Consider the following 22292-nt stretch of genomic DNA (forward strand, 5'->3'; position numbering starts at 1 on the left):
CATGCCCTACTCAATGCAAAACAAAATGCAATTTACTCCATTACCCTGAGAAATAAAATAAAGCATTTTGCAGTTATTAGCAGAATATGGTATGGGAGAAGATTGAAAGGAATTTTTTCCTTTTAGTTAAAGTTATCTTTTCCAGTGTGTGCACTTCAAAACTATGTAAGAGATACCAATTCTAATTATCTTAGTCCAAACAGGGAGGAAACAGTGGATGAAAATATAATTTTCCTTCTGAGGAATAATCCAATCAAAAGAATGTCTCACAATGATATTGCTATCACTGAAATCACGTGGGATCGTAAAGGGCTATACATTTAAGGTGGTATGATTATGCAAGAAGAAAACAGAAATGACACTAGAAAGAATAGTTCATGTATTTCCGTAAGAAGTTTTCAAAGGATGTTTCAAAAACATCTAAGGGAATAATTCCAGCTGACACTTCAGCACCTACAGAACCTGTTCTGTTTCTCCCCCTGTCCATCTGTCCTTGAGGCAAAACAAAGATTTCAGTCCCTCTTCTAATGATTGATCTATTTTTTTTTATTATTATTATTTTTTTTATCCTTACCCGAGGATATTTTTCCATTTTTTGTACAGATAGAATGGGAGGGAGAGAGAGGAAGGGAGAGAGAGTGAGAAACATCGACGTGAAGGGACACATCGAGTGGCTGCTACCTGCACGACCAACCAGGGCCGGGGACAAACTGCAACCGAGGTACGTGCCCTTAGCGGGAACCGAACCCGGGTCTCTCCGGACCGCAGGCCGACGCTCTAACCGCTGAGCCAAACTGGCCAGGGCTGATCTATTTATTTATTTAAAGGGAAGCCTAGCTGAGGAGGCTAGCTGAACATCAGGCACTTAGTGTAACCTCCAAAAGAAGGGGAATCAGGAAATAAAATAGGGAGCCCCTTGAATCATGACAAATATATTGGTTAAGGAAATCTCGGCAGCTCCTGCTCAGACACTGAAAACAGCAGGCCCTTACCTGTTCTCTAATTATGAAACTGTTTCTCCACACACAGCCTGATGGGTCTGGGAAAGCTGAATTCTCGCTGGATGGTGTTTCTTTCCTTCTCACGTATCCAGAACTCCCTCATGGGCATAAACTACTTTCCTTCTTGGCTGGTGACCTCTGGTAATTACAAGGACTTGAGGATGATACAGCTATGGTTCCTGTCAGCCCTCTGATTGCCACAGTTGATGTGACTGATACGTCCTCTTCCTCACACCCAAAGAAATCCTCCTGAAGTTCTGAGAGGATGATTTCCCAAATAGAGGATTACTCTTCAATAATAGGCAAGCTATTGTAGCACTTGACAGTAAGGAACTTTGTATCAACTGAACCATCACTTTAAGCAGAAACCATCAACTTAAGCAGGAAAATACAAAAGAACATTTTTATGATCTTAGCAATGGTGAGGAAAGATTTTTACATAAGACGAAACGCACAAACAATGCAAGATGATGGATACATCTGACTACAATGAAACATAATTAAAAATGTGTGTATCTAAAGACCCCAGAGGCAAAGTAAAACTAACCATAAACCTTAGGAAAATATTTGCAAAATATATACTCAACAGAGGATTAGTATCTACAATGTGTAAAAAACTCCTAAAAATCAGTAAGAAACAGTTTATTTCCCTTTCTCCTCTTGACTTTTGAGCTATTGTCATACATTTTGCTTCTTCATGTTCAAACCAGATGATACATTGTTGCTTGCTTAAAAAGTCAATTATCTTTTATAGATGTAAATAAAGAGAAAAAGGTATTGTTTATTTATATGCATATTACCATTTTTGTTGTTCATTTCTTTGTTCGGATCTCTGGTATCATGTGGTATCATTTTGTTTGTGCCCAAAGGACTTCTTTTAACACTTCTTTTAGCGTGGGGCTGTTAAAAAAATGCTTTGTTTTGTATGACCCAACAAACCTTCATTTTACCTTTGTTTTTGAAGTTAATGTTTATTAGATATGGAATTCTAGGTTGTCAGTTTTTTTTAGTACTTTATTTATTTTTATTAATTTGTTTTTGTTACAGATGTTTCTCTTCCCTCCCCCCCATTGACACCCTCCTCCCCATCCCCCCGCCTCATCCCCAACTTTGTTGTCTATGTCCATTGGTCATGTATACATATAAGTTCTGTGGTTTATCTCCCCTCCCATCAGTCTGTACCCCTCCTCTATGTCTCTGGGTCAATTTTGTTCATCAGTTTGTTTAGTTAATTATATTCCACAAATAAGTGAGATCATGTGATATTTGTCTTTCTCTGCTTGGCTTGTTTCACTTAGCATAAAACTCTCAAGGTCCTTCTATGCCATCTCAAAGGATAAGAGATCTTTCTTTCTTACAGCTGCATAGTATTCCATTGTGTATATGTACCACATTTTATTTTATTTTTGGGGGGGGGGGGGTTGGTACACATTTAGTTTTATTGTAACAAAGCAACTTGTACACTTTTAATATTTAAAACTGAGCATCATCTTTTCTTTCCAGTGAAACAAAAAGAAAATTTAAAAATAGACAGGAACAAAATTACAACAGAAATGTCAATTCCAAATAAGATCCTACAGGTTCTGCTGATTCTCCCATCAAGTGGCAGGGCTCAAGTCATCATTAGGAGAGAATTTTAAAAGTGTCATCTTAAACTGCAATCATGTCCATTAAACATCACAATTAAACATGCCAAATGAGAAACCATGTTGTCAAAATGTCCACTTAACCCACCCAAACATCTCAAACCCACCCTTTGCTGACCTTCTATAACCCCCCCTTTTTTTAAAGTTTTTTTTTCTTCTTTTTTTTAAACAAGAGAAAGTAGATAGATATGTGTTGGTAAATGCTAACTGTCCATATTCACATAGAGACACAGTGTAATCCCTGAGCCCAATATACAGAGAAAGGAGGAAAGAGCTAGAATTCTGTGCACTACTACACAGGGCCCAGCACCCTCCAGCTTCCAGCAGAGCTAAGGGAGCAGGTTTTCCTTTTTTCCCACAGAGCATGGTGGTGTCAATTTCATAATGTTTCATGAGACAAGAAGGGCTAAAATTGAATTTGGAACCAAAAGGGGCAGAGGTTCTTTTCCCACTGTATTCTGCTCAAAGTACACCCTCCCCCCGCAATAAGGTAAGAACCGTCGTGTAAAGGAGAGAAAAGAGACCTCAAAAACAGGGTGACTGAGCACAAGACGAGAGGAGGAAGAAGAGACTGCAACTTGCTCTCAGGGACTGGAGACAATTAAAAAAGGTTGGAATCCATCAGTGTTCCATTAGTCATCTTCTTCGTCTTCCTCTTCTTCCTCCCCCATATCTTCCAACCCTTCCTCTTCCTCATCATCATCATCTTCCTCTCCTTCCCCTTCGTCATCATCCATGTCAGGAACCAAGTAGTACTGCAATGGTTTTGCCCAAATGTCATCTTTGATGACTTCTCCTAACTCATCTGCACCTGCATCAGAGTGGTCGGTAAACCAGGTAAAGAAACTCTCTGGTTCCTCATGCTGTCTCTGCTGGCTTTATTCTGTGTTTGACTTGAATGTTTCATCAAATCCTTTCCAGATTTCCATTTGATTTCAGTGGACTTTGAAGATGGATCACCACTCTCATTCAGATGGAATTCTTTGGAGAGAACTTTATTTTCGAAGTAAGGATTTTCATCAAAATAAAAATCTATTCTGTAACCTGACTTAATATCTTCAAATTCTGTCACTTCAACTCTTGTCAAATAATGCAGCACCTCTTCATCTTCTTCCCCAAGCAGTGCAGACACTTGTGGATGGTTGACAAATGTTGTTACCCCAAAATTTGGGATTTTGGCGATCAATTCTGACCTCTTCTGAAAAAATGGTTAGTGGAGTTTGTTATATTTCTGTTCTACTTTCAAAATCTCCTCACTGGCTTGTTCATTAAGTCTGTTTATTTCATTTTGTACTTCATCAATATGTTCGGTTGCTTCTTGCTGTTCTTTTTCTCCCTTTGGCAATTCCTGAGGGGCTGACTTCTTCTCTGCTTGGGGGCAGGAGGCAGTTGCGGTTTCTTCGTTTGAGCTGGCAGGGAAGACTGGCGTTTGGGGGCCACGCTGTGAGGGGAGTCGGAGAGTGAGACGGAAGGGAAGTCCCACGGTTGGAAGAAGCTCTGAGAACTCTACCACGGCTTTTTGATCCATTCGTCTACTGATGGACACTTGGGCTGTTTCCAGATCTTAGCTATTGTAAATAGTGCTGCTATGAACATGGGGGTACATATATTCTTCTGATTGGTGTTTCAGGCTTCTTAGGGTATATTCCTGGAAGTGGGATCACGGGGTCAAATGGAAATTCAATTTTTAACTTTTTGAGGTAGCACCATAGTGTTTTCCACAGTGGCTGCACCAGTCTGCATTCCCACCAGCAGTGTATTAGAGTCCCCTTTTCTCCACAACCTCACCAACACTTGTTGTTTGATGATTTGTTGATGGCGGCCATTCTGATAGGTGTGAGGTGATACCTCATAGTTGTTTTAATTTGCATCTCTCTGATGATTAGTGACATTGAGCATTTCTTTATATGTCTCTTAGCCATTTGTATGTCCTGTTTAGAGAGGTGTCTATTTAGGTCCTCTGCCCTTTTAATTGGATTCGTTGTCTTCCTTTTGTTCAGTTGTATGAGTACTCTATATATTTTAGAAATTAACCCCTTATCTGATGCATCATTGGCGATTATGGTCTCCCATACAGTGGGATCCATCCCTTGTTGAAGGTTGTTTCTTTTGCTGTGCAGAAGCTTTCTAGTTTGATGTAGTCCCATGTATTCATTTTCTCCTTTGTTTCTGTTGCCTTAGGTGTTGTTATCAATGAAAATTCTGCTGCATATGTCTGAAATTTTGTTGCGTGCATTTTCTTCTAGAATTTTTATAGATTTTTTTTTTGGTACTTTAACAATGGTTGTTCCAATGTCTTGTTGCTGGTATTGTTTCCAAGAGAAATCTACTTGTCATCTTTATCTTTATTCCTCTGTAGGTAAGACATGTTTTTATTCTGGATGCTTTTAAGAGATTATGTGTCTTGTTCTAGTTTCTTTCATGTTTCTTGCACTTGGAGTTTGTTGAGTATCTTGGATCTGAGAATTTATAACTTTCATCAAATTTGGAAAATTTCAGCTATTATTTCTGCAAGTATTGTTTTTCTTTACTCTCCTTTCTCTTCTCTCATCCAATTACACATATGAATGCTTGAAACTGTTGCACACACAGCTCATTGATGGTTGTTTATTTCTTTTTAATTTTTTTTTAAATTAGCCTTTTCTTTCTGTTTCATTTTGGATAGTTTCTATTGTTGTGTCTTTAAATTAACTAATCAACTAATCTTTTTGCCCACAATATCTGGTCTATTAATCCCATCAAGTGCATATTTCGTCTCCTGCATTATAGTATTCAGCTCTAGAATTTAAATCAGGAAAGTCTTTATTCTTCCATGCTTCTAATTTTCCTCTAGCTTTCTGAACACGTGGAACAATTATAACAGCTTTTTAAAATTGTCTGTATACTAATTGAAACATTTTTGTATGGGTCAGTTTTGATTTTTAATTTTTCTTATTGAGGATATTTATGTTGTTTCTCTTTATTGCTTGGAAATTATTTAATCAGATGCTAGGCATTGCATGTTTTTACCTTGTTAGGTGCTGTATACTTTTGTATTACTGTTGGAAAGTTTGATAATTTTAGGTGTTACTTTTAAATTTTTAGGTGTGACCATAAGGACATTTATTCTAGAGATAATTAATACCCACTGCTGAGGTCAGAGCCTTCTGACTACTTTACCCAATTTCCTCCGAATTATAAGGTTTTCTAGTCTGGCTGATGGGAATAGGAGTCAGGAACCGATGCTACATAAAACCATGTTACACCATCAGGGCTTTCTGAAGAAAGACTGCTGGTATCTGGATCAAAGGATGTTTAAATGTCAAACAAGTCTTGGGAGTTAAAGATGAAGTCCCCTGGAACAATTTATATAACTGACTTAGGGACCGTCACCCTTTATCTCCCAAACAGCATATGTTTATATTAAAAAGTTATAGTCTCCCTCTCTCTGGAGGGGGGTGGGCAGGTCAGCACTCTTGCACAAACCCCAAGCACACACAGGTGATTTCTGCCCCCCTACCACCACCCCACCCCTGTGCATTGCCCTTTGGGGTATCAGACTATGAGGGACAGACAAAATATATTCAGAGTAACTAAAATTTTGTCTCTGATCCAGGAACCCCATGTTTTCTGTCAGAAAAAAACAAAAAACAAAAAACAAACATACACACACACACACAAAATCGCAAGCCCTATTTCCAGTCCTGTGGGAATTCTAGTATGTCTTTTAATAATCTTTTTGCACAGTTCATTCCCAGCCATCAGTATTTTTTTTCTTTATTGATTTTAGAGAGAAAGGGAGGGAGAGGGAGACAGAGATAAAAAATTGATGAATAAGAAACATCGATTGGCCGCCTCCCGCATGCCCCCCACTGGGGATCGGGCCCACAACCAGGGCATGTGCCCTGACCGGGAATCCAACTGGTGACCTCTTGGTGCATGGGTCGATGCTCAACCACTGAGCCACACCGGCCGGGCCCCAGCTGTCAATATTTTAACAGCAAGCATGTGCCGACCAGAACTCTGCTGCATCCTGCCGCAAACCTCCAGAGTCCTCCCTGTTTACATTTCTCCCCTCTGTCATTCTGTCCTGTGAACTTTACTTTCTTAGGGTCTGGAGCTCTCAGTTCTATTTCCTCAGCCTCCAGATCTCACCAAGCTTTGCCCAAGTTACCCCTTCCTGAGGCAAGACGTGTAAATTCTCTAAAGGCAATAAATCAGGGCACCAGAGGGGTCACCTCGTTTCTTCCTGGTGTCTCAGGATCACTGTTCTTTGTTGGCTGATGTCCAATGTCATATTATATATATTTGGTCTAGCATTTCAGCTGTTACGGAGAAAGGGTAAATCCAGTACTCCATCTCGGATGAAATGGGAAGTGATACTGCATCATTTTTAAGAGAGAAAATCATGAAAAAAACCAACTGCCCAAGTCAGGAGAATAAATAAATGAATTTTTGGATAACCTTACAGTGATGTACAATCCAGCATGAATTTTAATAAAAATCTCATACATAATATTGATCTCCAGAGACTTATATACAACTGCCTCCTTAATAATTCCACTTAGAAGTACAAAAGTAAGTTGTAGAACAATACAAATCATCATACAAGATAAATCTGCATATGTGCTGCCAACGTGAGTACATACAAGATACAGCTGATTTAGAAAGATGCAAATCAATACTACATATTAATTTTGAACATGGACACATGGAGAATGAGTATAAAAACTTCTTTCTATTAGAATAATAAGCTGCCAACAGAAACATGTTAATCAGTTACCTTTTGGGAATAGCATCTATTTACAGTTTTATTTCCTAAGATGGCTGATCAGCACATACATATCTGATGTGGCCAGAGCAGCAGCTCTCTTCAAAACGCAGCTTTGTGGCGCTGTTTTGGAAAGTGATTCCAGGAAGCTCACATTGTAATGTTTAACAATGATATTGTAATCTATGTAATATCCTATCAAAATCCCTTTCTGCTTAAACTAGTTAGAGTAGATTCAGGTCGCTACCATTAAAGCTTGATGCATATAAAATATCATCCAAAAAAGAAAGAAATGGGCCAGTAAGGCTGTGTAAATTTAAATAGGTAGAGATGGGGCTAAGACATTTTAGGTAGAGAAAGAAAGTAGAAACAAAGGAACTGGAACCTTTCCATTCACATTTAAATACTCTCAATTCACTCATATCTTAGACGAATGGCCCACTTTCCCCTCAACACACACACCTGCTTTTTCCAATTAACCTCCATTCCATTAAAATTATTGGACAATTTCTGTCTTTAATTTACTTGACCTCTACGTATGTTCATTATTTCCACTTGCAACATTATTTCCTCTGGGCTTATAATACTTTCCTCTGCTGGTCTCCCCCTTTCTCTGGCGTTCCCTTCGGGGCTTTCAATACAGAATTCCGGCTCATGTACCAGACCACTGACTATTCCAGGTCCTGGAATTCTAGCAGTTGGTCCTTTTCTCAGCCTACTCCATACTGTCTCCCTCAGGAATATGATTTATGCCCCCAGTCTCAGATATATTTATGTAGAAATAAATTTCAAGTTTCTACTTCTTGCCATGACACCTTATGAGACACACATATATACACACAGACACATACAACTACCTACTTAGAAAATGTCTGCATTTAGTAAAGGTTCCTCAAACTCAACATGTCAGAAATTGAAAACATAATATTTTACTTCAGCCAGCTGTGCAGTTAGGCCCTACTTTCACAGATGAGGATATTGATACTTGCCAAAACCAAGTAGTTTGACAAAGTCACATGCCCAGGAATGTAATGAGAAAGATAGATCTTAACATTTTTCATTATTGGTTTTTTATATATATATCATGAATGTATAGATTAAAACCTCATTTAGAACTGATCACCACCCTATAAAAGTATAATTATTGGTGCAACAAGAAAAGTTGTTGAAATTCTATGAGTGAATTATAATATTTAAATGAGTGAAAATCATCTAAAGACATAAATGCACACATCTTTAAATGGACATCTTTTATTATTATTATTATTATTATTATTATTATTTTATTATCCTCATCCGGGAACATTTTTTTGCATTTATCTTCAGATAGAGCAGGAGGGAGAGAGGAGGGAAAGAGAGAGAGAAACATCAATGTGAGAGAGACACATTGACTGGTTGCCACCCACATGACCCCAACCAGGGCGAGGACAAACTGCAACTGAGGTATGTGCCCTTAGCAGGAACCGAACCCAGGACTCTCTGGTCTGTGGGCCCACGCTCTAACCACTGAGTCAAACTGGCCAGGCTTTTAAAGGAACATCTTTAGGATGACCACTCCCTCCACTTTATTTAATATAGTATTGAAAGACCTAGCTAGAGCAATTAGGTAAGAATAAGAAATAAAAGGCATCCAAATTGGAAGGAAAGGAGTAAAACTGTTACTATTTCCAGATGACATATTATATATAGAGGACCCTAAAGACTCCACCAAAAAATGGTTGGAATAAATAAATTCTTAAAGTTGCAGGATACTAAATCAGTATACACAGAATACTGCATTTCTAGACACCAATAACGAACTATGAGAAAGATAACTAAGAAGAGTCTCTTCAGTACATGGTGCTGGGAAAATTAGACAGATACATGCAAAAGGATAAAACTGGATCATTTTGTAATACCATATACAATAAACTAAAATGAATTAAAGATTTAAATGTATGACCTGAAACCATAACATTCCTTAAAAAAACACAGGCAGTAAAATATTTGACATCGCTTTTAGTAATATATTTTTTTGGCTATGTCTCTTTGGGCAAGGGAAATAAAAGAAAGATAAACAAGTGGGACTACTTGAAAGTAAAGAGTTTTTGACAGTGAAGTAAATCATCAACAAAACAAAAAGACAAAAAGACAACCTACTGTATGGGAGATGTTCACCAAAATTATACATCTGATAAGGGGTTAATATCCAAAATATATATTTAAAAAACTCATACAACTTAACACCAACACACACACACACACACACACACACACACACACACACACCCCAAACAACCTGATTAAAAATGGGCAGTGGACCTGAGTAGACATTTCTCCCAAGAGGACATAGAGATGGCCAATAGACATATGAGAAGATGCTCAACATCACTAATCATCAGGGAAATGCAAATTAAAACCACAAAGAGCTATCACATCACATCTGTCAGAATGGCTATAAGTCAACAAAAAACAAGTATTGGTGAGGGTGTGGAGAAAAAATAAAACCCTCATGCACTACTGGTGGAATTGTATATTGGTACTGCTACTGTGAAAAACAGTAGGCAGTTTCCTCAAAAAATAAAAAATAGAACTACCATATGACCCAGCAATTCCACTTCTGGGTATTTTTCTGAAGAAATCAAAACAGTAATTTGAAAGATATATGCACCCCTATGTTCATTGCAACATTATTTATAATAACCTAAGTATACACTGACATATGAATGGAAAAAGAAGAGATGAAATATCTATATCTATATCATCTATATCCACACACACACACACACACACAATGGAATATTATTCAGCCATAATAAAAGAATAAAATCTTGCCATTTGCAACAACATGGACAAACCAGAAGGTATTATGCTAACTGAAATAAGTCAGACTGAGAAATACAGGTATCATATGAATCTGAAAAACAATAAATGAACAAAATGGGAACAAACTCAGATACAGAAAACAAACTGATAATTGTCAGATAGGAGGAAGTTTGGGAGGATGGGTGAAAAAGATGAAGGAATTAAGAAGTACAGATTGGCAGTTATAAAAACAGTCACAGGAATGCAAAATACAGCATAAGGAATATAGCCAGTAATATTGCAGTAACCATGTATGGTGTCAGATAGATATTAGACTTATTGAGTGATCACTTTGAAAGTTATATAAATGTCTGATCACCTTGTACACCTGAAACTAATACAATATTACATGTCAACGGTAATTGAAAAAAAAATCCTATTTATAATTACATCAAAATGGATAAAATATGTAGGAATAAATTTAACCAAGGAGCAGAAAGATCTACATACTGAAAACTGTAAGACATTAACAAAAGAAGTGGAAGAAGACACAAATAAATGGAAAGATATTCAATGCTCATGGATTGAAGAATATTGTTAAAGTGTCCATACTACCCAAAGAAATGTACAGACTCAGTGCAATCCCTATCAAAATTCCAATGGCATTTTTTGACAGAAGTAGAAATTATAGTTCTAAAACTTGTATGGAACCACAAAATACCTCAGAGAGCTAAAGCATTCTTAAGGCATTATGCTTTCTGATTTCCAGTCATGGAAACAGTATGGTGTTGGCATAAAAACATACACATGGATCAATGGAACAGAATTAGAGAGCTCAGAAATAAACCCACACACTTTTCGTCAATTAATTTATCACAAAGGAGCCAGGAATATACAATTGGAAAAGAACAGCCTTTTGAATAAATGGTGTTGGAAAAACTGGACAGCCACATGCAAAAGAATGAAACTGGACCACTATCTTGCATCGTGGACAAAAACTAACTCAAAATGGATTAAAGACTTGAACATAAGATCTGAAACTATAAAACTTCTAGAAGAAAACATAAGCAGTAAACTCCTTGACATAGGACTTAGTGATGGATGATTTTTTTACTCTGGCACCAAAAGCAAAAATAAACAAATGGGACTATCTCAAACTAAATAGCTTCTTATAGCAAAGGAAACCTCAGAAAAACAAAAAAGAAAACTATGGAATGGGAGAAAATAATTGCAAATCATATATCTGATAAGGGGTTCATATCTGAAATACACAAAGAAGTCATACAGCAGCAAAATAAAAATCCAATCCAATTTAAAAATTGGCAGAAGATCTGAGTAGACATTTTTGCAAAGACAGCATATAGGTAGCCAACAGGTACATGAAAAGATGATCAGCGTCACAAACCACGAGTTATCATATTATACCTTTTAGAATGGCTATTATAAAAACGATGAAAAATAACAAGTGTTGGCAAGGATGTAGAGAAAAGGAAATCCTGTGTACTTTTAGTGAGAATGTAAATTGGTACAGCCACTGTGAAAAATAGTGAAAGAAAACTTTCCATAAAAAGTTAAAAGTAGCCCGGCCAGTGTGGCTCAGTGGACTGAGCATCGTCCCATGGACTGAGAGGTCCTAGTTCAATTCCCGGTCAGGGCACATGCCAGGGGTGTGGGCTCGATCCCCAGTAGGGGATGTTCAGGAGGCAGAGATCAATGGTTCTCTCTCACATTGATGTTTCTATCTCTCTTCCTCTCTAAAAGAAAATCAATAAAAAATACTTATAAAAAATTTAAACTAGAACTCCCATATGATCTAGTATTTCCATTTCTGGTTACTTATCCATTGGAAATGAAACAGGATGTTGACAAAATATATGCACCCCATGGTCATTGCAGCATGACTTACAGTAGCCAAGACATGGAAGCAACCTAAGTGTCAAGATGGCTGAATGGATGAAGAAAATGTGATTTATATACACAATGGACTATTATTCAGCCATAATAAATAAAATCATGCAATTGGCAACAACATGGATGAAACTTGAGGATATTTTACTAGGTAAGTTAAGTCAAACAGAGAAAGACAAATACCATATGATCTCACTTATATGTGGACTATCAAAAAGATAAACCCCCAAACCGAACTCATAGAGAGCAAACTGATGGTAGGAAGAGGCTGGGGAGGGGGTAGGAGAAATGGGTGGAGGTATGGCAAAGGTACAAACTTCCAGTTATAAAATCAATAAGTCTGGAGATGTAGTGTATAGCATAGCAACTATGGTGAATAATACAGTGCTGTGTGTTTGAAAGTTGCTAAACAACATGTTCCACCCCAGAGGACTGTCAAATGCTTTTATGTTCTTGTATGTTACCTTATCTCCAAACAATTTTTACTGTTATAAAATTCCAAATTCCAATCTGTAAAATGAGAATTTTTTTTTTCTGTAAGTGCAATAAATTCTTTTCTGCAAATGACCAAAAAAAAAAAAAAAAGAGAGAGAGAGAGGGTTGCTAATAAATAAATCTTAAAAGTTCTCATCACAAGAAAAAATTTCTGGATATGGTGATGGATGTTAAATAGACTTATCTGGTATTCCAATAGTGAATCATTTTGTTTACATCTGAAACTCATATAATGTTATATGTAAATTATCTCAATGAAAAAAAATTCTGCCTGGCTGGTGTGGCTTAGTGGTTAAGTGTTGACCCTTGCACCACGAGGTCGCTGGTTTGATTCCAGGTCAGGGCACATGTGCAGGCTGTGGGCCAAACTCCCACAATGGATGTCCTCTCTCACAGGTGTTTCTCTCTCTCTCCCTCTCCCTTCCTCTCTAAGAATCAATCAAGAAAAATAAATGTTGCCCTGACCGGTTTGGCTCAGCGGTTAGAGCGTCAGCCTGTGGTCCAGAGAGACCCGGGTTCTATTCCCGCTAAGGGCACGTGCCTCGGTTGCAGTTTGTCCCCGGCCCTGGTTGGGTCATGCGGGTGGCAACCACTCAATGTGTCCCTTTCATGTCGATGTTTCTCTCTCTCTCACCCTCCCACTCTATCTGAACAAAATATGGAAAAAATGTCCTCGCGTGAGACTTTAAAAAATAAATAAATAAATGTTTCCTAATGTAATATTATTGTGTATTATAAAAAAATGTTCCATTCTAGTAATCTGGCTAATAAATAACCTCTTATTTCTGTTAGAAATTATGGAAAAATGGAGGTTTTAGGGGTGATGAAGGATATTAATACTGTTGGAATCTTGCCGAAATGGTGGCCTGAGCACACACATCTCTCTCAAACACCCCACATTACTGCTGAAACAAGAGGACTGAGAATCCATGTGACTACAGGGGTCTGGAATACAAAAAGTTATTAACAGTAAACCAGAATATTTTGAGGAAATCCTGGAAATAAAAAGTAGATGGAATCAAAGAAAAATTTTAAAAAGATCAGGAAATGCCGCCGTTTACCCCCAAACGGAGGTAAGAACACTCCTTCTCTGGGGGTCACTCTTAGCACTCAAGGTCAGGGAAGTGCTGGGTAATTAAAGACCTACTCTCTTAGCCCATTGGGGCCTCTATAACAAAAATATAGACGGGGTGACTCAAAAAACAAACATTTACTTCTCTAAGTCTGGAGGCAGGAAGTCCAGAATGAAGGACACCTGGTGTCCAGTGAGGACCCGCTGCCTTGCTAGTGGCGAAAGGAGGGACAGCGCTCTCTGGGGTCTCTCTCCATCCTCATAACTAATCACCTCCGAAGGCCCCGCCCCCAAATGCCACCACACAGGGGATTCGGGTTCAAGATGTGACCTGGGGGAGGGCACACATATGCAGTCTGCAGCACCCATTCTCTGAAAGGCCCGGCCAGTGGACACTCACTCACCCCTAGCAAAGGCCTCCAGAAGGCCCTATTAATTTATTCTACAACAAGTTAAAGCTCAAGGATTCTTCTCTAGAAGTCCTTGCCTACGAGAATCTCCCGAGTAGATGTTATGGCCTGAGAGAAACACAGAGTAAAATTTAGGTAACTGAGGAACTACATATAAGAAACTATTCTTTTCAATTACAGTTGACATTCAATATTATTTTGTATTAGTTTTAGGTGTACGGCATACTGGTTAGACATTTATATAATTTATGTCATCTTACGGAGCGATCCCTGCGATCGTTTAGCGCCCACCGGGCACCCTCATCGTCATTACAATGTTGTTGACTCTGTTCCCTGTGCCGTGATCTATATCCCCATGCTGTTGTAACTCCCAACTTGTGCTTCTTAATTCCCCCCCACTTTTCACCCGTCCCTCAAACCCCTCAGTTTGTTCTCTGTGGCTATGAGTCAGAAGAAACTGTATTTAAGTAAATTCTTTCAGGAGCAAAATACTTCGCGTTCCTCTAGCACGGAGCCAAGTGCTCCTTGTTTAGGCAATTTGGGGTCCACGGTCTGCCTGTCTTCTCCACTCCTGTTGCTGTGTTCTGCTCGCTTACTTAAAACTCAGCATGAGTCGATCTTTCCCTTTCACAATGCGTTCCGAGTGCCTAGCAGGCATAGAGGAAAGACAGACAGCGATCAAAGCAAGCCAGTATATAAACCAGAAATTCAGATTCTGAGATCTGCTGAGAAGGAAGTAACCGGGACAACGTGGGAGGTGGCGCATGGGCTGCTGCAGACAGTGTCAGCGCAGGCCTGAGGTGACAGGGAGCTCTGGAAAGGGAACCAGGCACCAGGAGAGCCTAGTGGGTGGCATTCTGGGCAGCTGGAGGGGACAGAACCGACCAGCTCTCCTATTCTGAAGGGTGTGTCGAGGAAGCAAACCTAGACAAAGAGAAGGTGGTGACGTGTTGGACTTGGGTTTTTCTGTCAACCTTCCTTTCAGCCCCCCTTTGTTTCTCCCTTTGGGGATGTTACACGTACCCCCACCCCCGACACACACACATTGGTGGGATTGTCAACCATGGGGAGCTTCCTCTCCTGCCTGCTAAGAGGTGAACCTATGGCCCAAACAGCAGCTTTCTCTAGCAATTTGTATCCTGAGTGGCTTCAGAAGCGTTTGCTGCTGTCCTTCAGGAGGTGGCTGCTTTAAGCAGGCTGCCCATGGCTCTCTGCACCTTTCCTTCCGAGGTATCTCTATCTTCAGTTCGTGGCCTCTCTGAATCCTCCCCGCGAATTCCTTATTCCTCATCTGCTTAAGTTAGCCGGAGCTGATTTCTGTTTTCCGTAACCAATTTATCCTAACTTTACAGAAAACCAAGAAGACAGCTAGAGTCATCAGCCTAGCTTTTTTAAAAACAAAAACCTGACAGCCACAGATCACATGACAGTTGGAGAAAACGAACAGCAGAAAAGATAACCAAGGTGAGCAAACAGAAAGACTGACCTCAGAGTTAATAGAAGCACCAAATACAGTTATAATCATAAAACATCAATATTATAACCTTGACCATTAGATATATAATAAAAATAAGGCTAGAGAGGTAGAAGTGGTTGGTGGTATAATGTGTTCAATTTCTCATCTTTCATAGTGGGAAGTCAACAAACTCCTTAAAATAGATAATTCAAGCCAGAGAAGTACGAATATATTATTTAAACTTATAATAGTCAACACCAGAAAATCTAAAAACCAGGAACTACTTACAACAACTATTTCAGGGAGCATGGATTTGAAGGTGGAACAATTTTAGACTCCTCTGCACAATTTTAGTTTTTAAAACTACATCTACACATTACTTTAAAAATTAAACCTCGTTTAAATTTTTAAATATAATTTGTATTATACAAACGATGCATATTATTAGTTAACACCTGCCTATGTGTAATTTTTAACATAGTATGAGTATGCAAGGCAAACAGAAAGCAAAGTAACACTCTGGCCTTCGCTGTGGCCTTATGTGGCAAGCCAGTGCTCAGCACAGCGACACTGGTTACGTGAGCTGTGACACACTCAGTAGGCACTTTCTTTCTTAAATACCTGGGAGTTAGTCACGTAGGCTGTAAGGCAGGCTTGGTCTGTTTCTTCCTGCCTATATTAGAGTCATATCATACATGCTAGTGGGACAGAAGTCGAATGCTAAGCCCACCTGCCATCACCAAAGCGTTTGAAGTCTCAAACCAAAGCTCAAAAGAGAAATAATTCCTCTCCTGCCAAACTGACGCCAGGAGGGGAAGCTTACCTGGGAATAGGGAGCAGTCTGAACCTCCTCCACTTTGAAGCAGCCCCCAGCCCCTCCAGTTTCTGTCCCATGGAAGCAAACAGTTGGGAGAAAAAGGCAAGGATTCCACCCACGTGTGCTGACCTTTGAACCCAATGGTTCCCAGCCTGGTCATACACTGAAATCACCTGGGAAACTCTAAGGCTGCTAAGACCTGGGTTGCCTCCCCAGAAACTAGTGCCATTGTTCTCAGGTGCCTTGAATATTAGGCAGCTTAACTTTTCCCCAGGTGGGATAAGGATTAAGAATTCTGAAACTGGTTTTTCTGTGTACTGGAGTAAAAAAGTAAGAAATGCATGGTAGATGGTGGCAGTCTGCTTTCTCAGTCAGAGAGAGAAGTTACAGGTGAGCACGGAGGGATGGCTAGAATGAACCTGTGGTGCTGGAGTTGGAGATATCAGTATGAACTCATGTTTACACACACACACACACACACACACACACACACACACAGAGCTACAGATGTGTTTATACACAGGCTAATACGCAAATGTACATTACCTCGCTCTGTTCTCTGAAAGCAATGACACTTCAATAGTAATGAACATTCCCAGTTCCTAGATTCTGGTTTCTAATTATAATTCCCCAACAAAAGGAACCACTTCTCTTTGGAGAAATGGCTGGTTTGGGGGCCAGAGCAGGGAAAGCACAAAGCAAGCCTGGAGCATCCTGTACTGCCATGAAGAAAGGCAGTGTTACAAAATAAAATAAAATAAACAAAAGGTCGGGGTCACGTCAAAGGGACATAGGACCAACCCTAAGGATCTCCCAATGGCCAAAGCTGGAAATACTTGAGCAACAAAATAAATAACATAGTATTGGACTATAACCCAAAGTATAAAATAAATATGAGAGTCCATAAAGATATAATTAAGTGACAGAATTGATAAATGGGGAGAAAGAGACAAACCTCTCCTACAGAACAGTTCCAAGTAATTTATGTAGATACTTCCCCTTCCATGAGGGGGAGCTCAGGTTTTCCCCTCACCTGCCTGAGAGTGGGCTCGACGTTGTGACTTGTTTCCCAAAAATAAAGTAGGAAAAAGGAAAAATAGTACCTTTATGGTGGAGGAACTAGGAAAACACTAACCAAGTGAGGAAGGTTAACATTGCCTGTGATGGCGTGTGGTTGTCATGGATCCTGTGCAGGGATGAGAAGGGCATTTCACCTCTGTGAAGTAACTGCATACTTCCGGTATAACTATGAAAAGGACGAGACATGCCCATATTGAAGAACATTCCATAAAATACCTAGAGTACTCCCCAAGGCTGTCAAGGAAAGGAAAGAAAAACTGAGAAGCCCTTACAGACCAGAGGAGATTTAAAGACATGAAATCTCCGTGCAATGTGGTGCCTGGGACTGGATCCTGAAGAAGAAAAAGGACATAATGGGAGAACTGCTGAAATCTGAACAAAGTCTAGATTTTAGTTAATAGCAATGCACCAGGGTTGGTTTGTTAGTTTTGATAAATGTACCACGATGATGTAGGATGAGCCCGTCTGGAGCGGCTCAGTTGGTTGGGCGTCGTCCTGTGCACCGAAAGGTTGCCAGTTCGATTCCAGTCGGTGCACATACCTGGGTTGCAGGCTTGATTCCCAGGTGGGACAGGTACTGAAGGCAACCAATTAATGTTTCTCTCTCTCTCCCTCCCCCAACTCCTTCCTCTAAGGATGTCCTCAAGTGAGGATTAAAAAAAAAAAAGTAAGATGATAATAGAGAAGAAACCTAAACTGGGTCAGGGGTGCATAAGAATTCTGCATTATCTCTGTAAATCTAAAATTATTTCCAAATAAAATTTGTTAAACAACAACAACAAAACAAGCAGATAAAGCAGTGGCCAATAACGCCCAGGGCAGAAGTAGAGAGGTGTACAATGATCCTAATAAAACAAAGCTCTGGTAACAAGGGGAAAACACATTTTAATTTTGACCAGATTTAGAGCCTTTGTTTGGACCCTTTTGAACGCGTCCTTTTCAGAACACGTGACCAACCTGGAGTCTGACTTTCACACACAATTCCTCCTCCTGAAGTGGAAAGAGGAGGGGGCTTGGGGACGTGAAGAAAGGGTCTTCGAACTACTTACCACACAGGATTGTGGGTATTTAATTTTTCTTGGTTTTCACTAAGTAGGTCCTTCAGGCGTATTTAGGAAACATGGAAGAACTCAGGGTTATTTCCATCAGTGTAAGGAGATCTGGAGAAACATCGGGAGGGCGTGCTATGCGTGGTCACTAGCCAACATCTCCCTGTCGTGCACAGTGAAAGCAGTCGATATATGTTTATTACATAATGGGCCTTCCAGCAGCCAGTGCAAGAGATGAGGCAAACAAAAATTTCTTGATCCCGAATCACTTGTGAACGATACTTGTGAACGATATAAAATGTCAGCATGCCCTTTAAAAACTTTAAAAGATATACCATTTTGGCATAAGTTAAAAAGGCATAACAATGTCCCATTTATATGACTTTAACCAATGTTTACAATTATGTACTGTACCGTGGAAAAAAGAAGAAATGCTCCTAAGATGAGAAAAAGCTACTTTTTGCTTCTTTTTTTTTTTTTTTACTTTTTGCTTCTTGAGGATTTATTTAACTTTACTTCCTGAGGGACAGAGGTATTTTCAGAAAGCACAACCTTCCCTCGTTACGTGTCAGTGAAAAATACATTTTCTTAGATCTCAAGAATTCCTGCCATCCCCTGGGAAACGTGGTCGGGCACTTAAAAACTTTATTCTCAAGGCCAAATTCATCTTGGCAGATGATCTCATGGCCTGTGTTTTCTGTGGGAGAAAACAATGCTGAAAATACGTCCGAGAGAGGACAGGAGACGGGGGTGGTGAGGAGTGAGCGGTGAGCGGTAAGGGGAAGAACCAGGTGGCTCCGAGGGAGACGAAGAGTCCGCCTTTCGTTCCTATCTCAGGGACACGTGTCCTGGCCGAAGAGGAGGTCTGGAAAGGACAAGCAGGGAAAAAGCCTGAAGGTTTGGTCCAGGACCTCTCCAAGGAAAATATTTGAGAAAAGTTAAACAGCTGAGATTTGTCATTCCCCGCGGGGCCTTTCGTTCTGTTGTTTTGTGCTGAGAAAAAGGGCTGAGGCAAGGTAGGCCTACCACAACCAGAAGTGCTCCAGGCTGCCCACTCCCGTGGGAAGCTGGAGTGATGGGAAACGGAACCACGAACGAACTCAGGGAACAAGGGTGTATTTATCAACCTCAAAGTAAGCACTGCCAAAAGTGTCTTCTCAGATCGTGACCATACTGGAAAAAATATTTTGTTATCAAAAATAATACCTAATAAGTGGCTCCTTTTTTTTCACCATTGGCAACATTTTTCTTGACATACAGTAAGCTGTACATAATTCATGAATAGTTTGATGAGTTTGGAGATAACTGTACATTCATGAAACCATCGCCACAGTCTATGCCATAAACCCATCCATTACCTCCAAAAACCTCCCTCCTGCTCTCTTTATTATTTTGTGATAAAAACAGTTAACATAAGATTTACCCTCTTAGCAAACTTTTTAAATAATAAGCGGTTCTCTATAGACCAGGGAACTTGGTTGAATGGAGGTCTGAGTGCTAAAATGATTCCGTTAACTGCATGGAAAGACTGGTGAAATCTGAACAGCAATGTGAGACTCCACGGGATATGAGTCAGTCTTTCAAGTGAGGATAAACTGGAAGCAGGCAATTTCTTTCCTAATCAAAGCTGAAAACTCTACTCACTTGTTCCAAGTATCCTACCCCACCCCCTTTTAAAGGCAATTTGGCATGCTTCAAAATTCAAGAGGAGATTCTATTAAATCACAATGGGGCTTAAATACTACTCTGAATCTATTAGGCTTGATTAATCAATAATTATTTATTGGTCTCTGGCACTATCTGAGGCACTGGGGATACCTGGGAAAAGAAGAAAGAACATGACCTCTGCTCTCCTAGCTTGTAGTTATGTCCCAAGTAGCAGCAGATTCTTTGAGAGTGACACGGATTTAGCTCTCATTTCAGAATGTATGCAAAGTGCAGCTCTGAATTTCTGGTAATGCATATCTGAGCATCTGACCTAACCCTATGGTAAGACCAAGACAAGTATTATACTTGGAGAAAAGGTCTGAGTTATAAAAGGATGAAATGTATGCCTTTATTCATCTGCAATAAGAACATAGACATGTGGGAACTGTGCAAGTGGTAAGAAACAAGACCAGGCTCTGACATTTTAGAGTAAATATTAATTTTGAAGATCGCTGCTGTCTTAAAATAAACCTGTGGGAGCATGTGAAAGTATGTATTGTCTGAGCCTCAGTTTCCTGGTCTGTAAAATTGAGATAATACCTACTTTTCAGAGTAGTCATATGAAAAATCACAGTATCTGTTCAGTGCTCAGTAAACAGTGGATCCTCAAAGCGGTTGATTTCCTCCTTTTTCATTTTTCACAGTTAAATGGCTGATTGATGAAGGGGCAATTCCTCTATAGCTGGAATGTTCATACCTGAGAGGCTGAAATGAGTAGCAATCGACAGATGATGTAGAGACAAATCATTCATTAGAAATGACTGGAATGCACCTGAACTGTTTTCCAACTCAGAGAGTCTATATAAGCCTTGATTAGATGTTGCCATGGAACTGTGGCTTCTTCTTCCTTAATGAGCAAGTGGGGATCCCCAATCTACTTTAGAGGTGCAGACGGGTCTGGTTGTTTATTAAGCATCTGATGTGGGAGGCACATCCCAGATGCCTCCAATATGTTGTGGCATTCAATCCTTCCGACACCTGGTGGGAAAGGGCTTTTAAAGACGTGAGAAAAAAGGCTCAGCGAGATGAAAATCCAGTGTAAGTTCAATCTAATCATATTTAATGTAAAAACTCAGCATAAACTCAACGAGTGAAAGAGTGAAGTAAAGTTTAAACTCAAGACTTTCTGTTCATTTGAATCCACATCTTTCCCCCTCTACGACATTCAGGTTAAGATGCGGTTAAATGAGAACTTGATTTGGCAGAAGAGCCGTAGGTGATGGGTACTATTTAACTTCTGGTCCCTGGTAGTCAAAATTTGCATATCCCCGGCTAATGTCTCCCTATTGCTGAGGCCACTTGGACAGCATTTTAGCCTTTAGGTTCTGGAAGCACAGGTGTGGGAATACGAGTAAAGCCAAAAATCTAACAATTTCAAACTTCCAAAGGAGGGGGCTCTGGGCTCTCAAGCCCTCCACTGAAGACAGTGGAAATAATGAGAAGCAGCTGCATCATTTTCCAGCTTTTTTAGGTTTTAGAAGGGTGCTGGGCAAAGGAGGTTACTGTAAGCCATGTGTTTTTGTAAGTCACTAGCTTATTAGAAAAGACCTTTGAATATTTTGTCATGTCATAGTTGAGTGTGAAATGTGAATTGCATTGAAGTTTTCTCATCAAGCCCGAAGAGAACAATTTTGCCCAAAGGCATCCATCTGTAAGTTTAGCAAAGCAGGCACCAGCTCCATTTCATAACAGGCTGAGAGATACCCCAGCAAACAAGGGCATCCTGGCAGAAGTGCTAATTCTCATTAAGTCAGCTGTGAATGATAAGAATTCCCCCATGAGCCTGTGTGGCCCATTTATCCACAAAAGAAGTTCAGTCTAACACTCTCTTTTCCTAAGTGACCAGCAGAGGCTGGAAGAGTTGAAAACAGAGGAAACCAGGTCTCTTCTCGAAGGTCTGTTGGGCTCTAGCTGTTAAAGCTACAACATCTAGCAGTTTATTTAGAATCTATTTTGCATATTGAACTCAAGCTTTGCGTTAAATATTTGCAGCATTGGAAGGCAATTATATGTAGAAGAGAAAGCCCCCAAACAAAAAAATCCTTTTCTGCCATCTAAGAAGTAAATGAATCCTATCCCAGGATTTGCTATGATCTGAGTGTCTGGGGAACCTTGTG

The 22292-nt window shown here is 39.7% G+C and overlaps 1 pseudogene; it reads right to left on the reverse strand.

Moving 5' to 3' along the window:
• Window positions 1-3279: 3279 nt before the first annotated feature.
• On the reverse strand, window positions 3280-6985 carry LOC118632736 (annotated as a pseudogene).
• Window positions 6986-22292: the final 15307 nt, after the last annotated feature.

This window comes from Molossus molossus, unplaced genomic scaffold (assembly GCF_014108415.1).
Source record: "Molossus molossus isolate mMolMol1 unplaced genomic scaffold, mMolMol1.p scaffold_m16_p_17, whole genome shotgun sequence".
Classification (NCBI taxonomy): domain Eukaryota; kingdom Metazoa; phylum Chordata; class Mammalia; order Chiroptera; family Molossidae; genus Molossus; species Molossus molossus.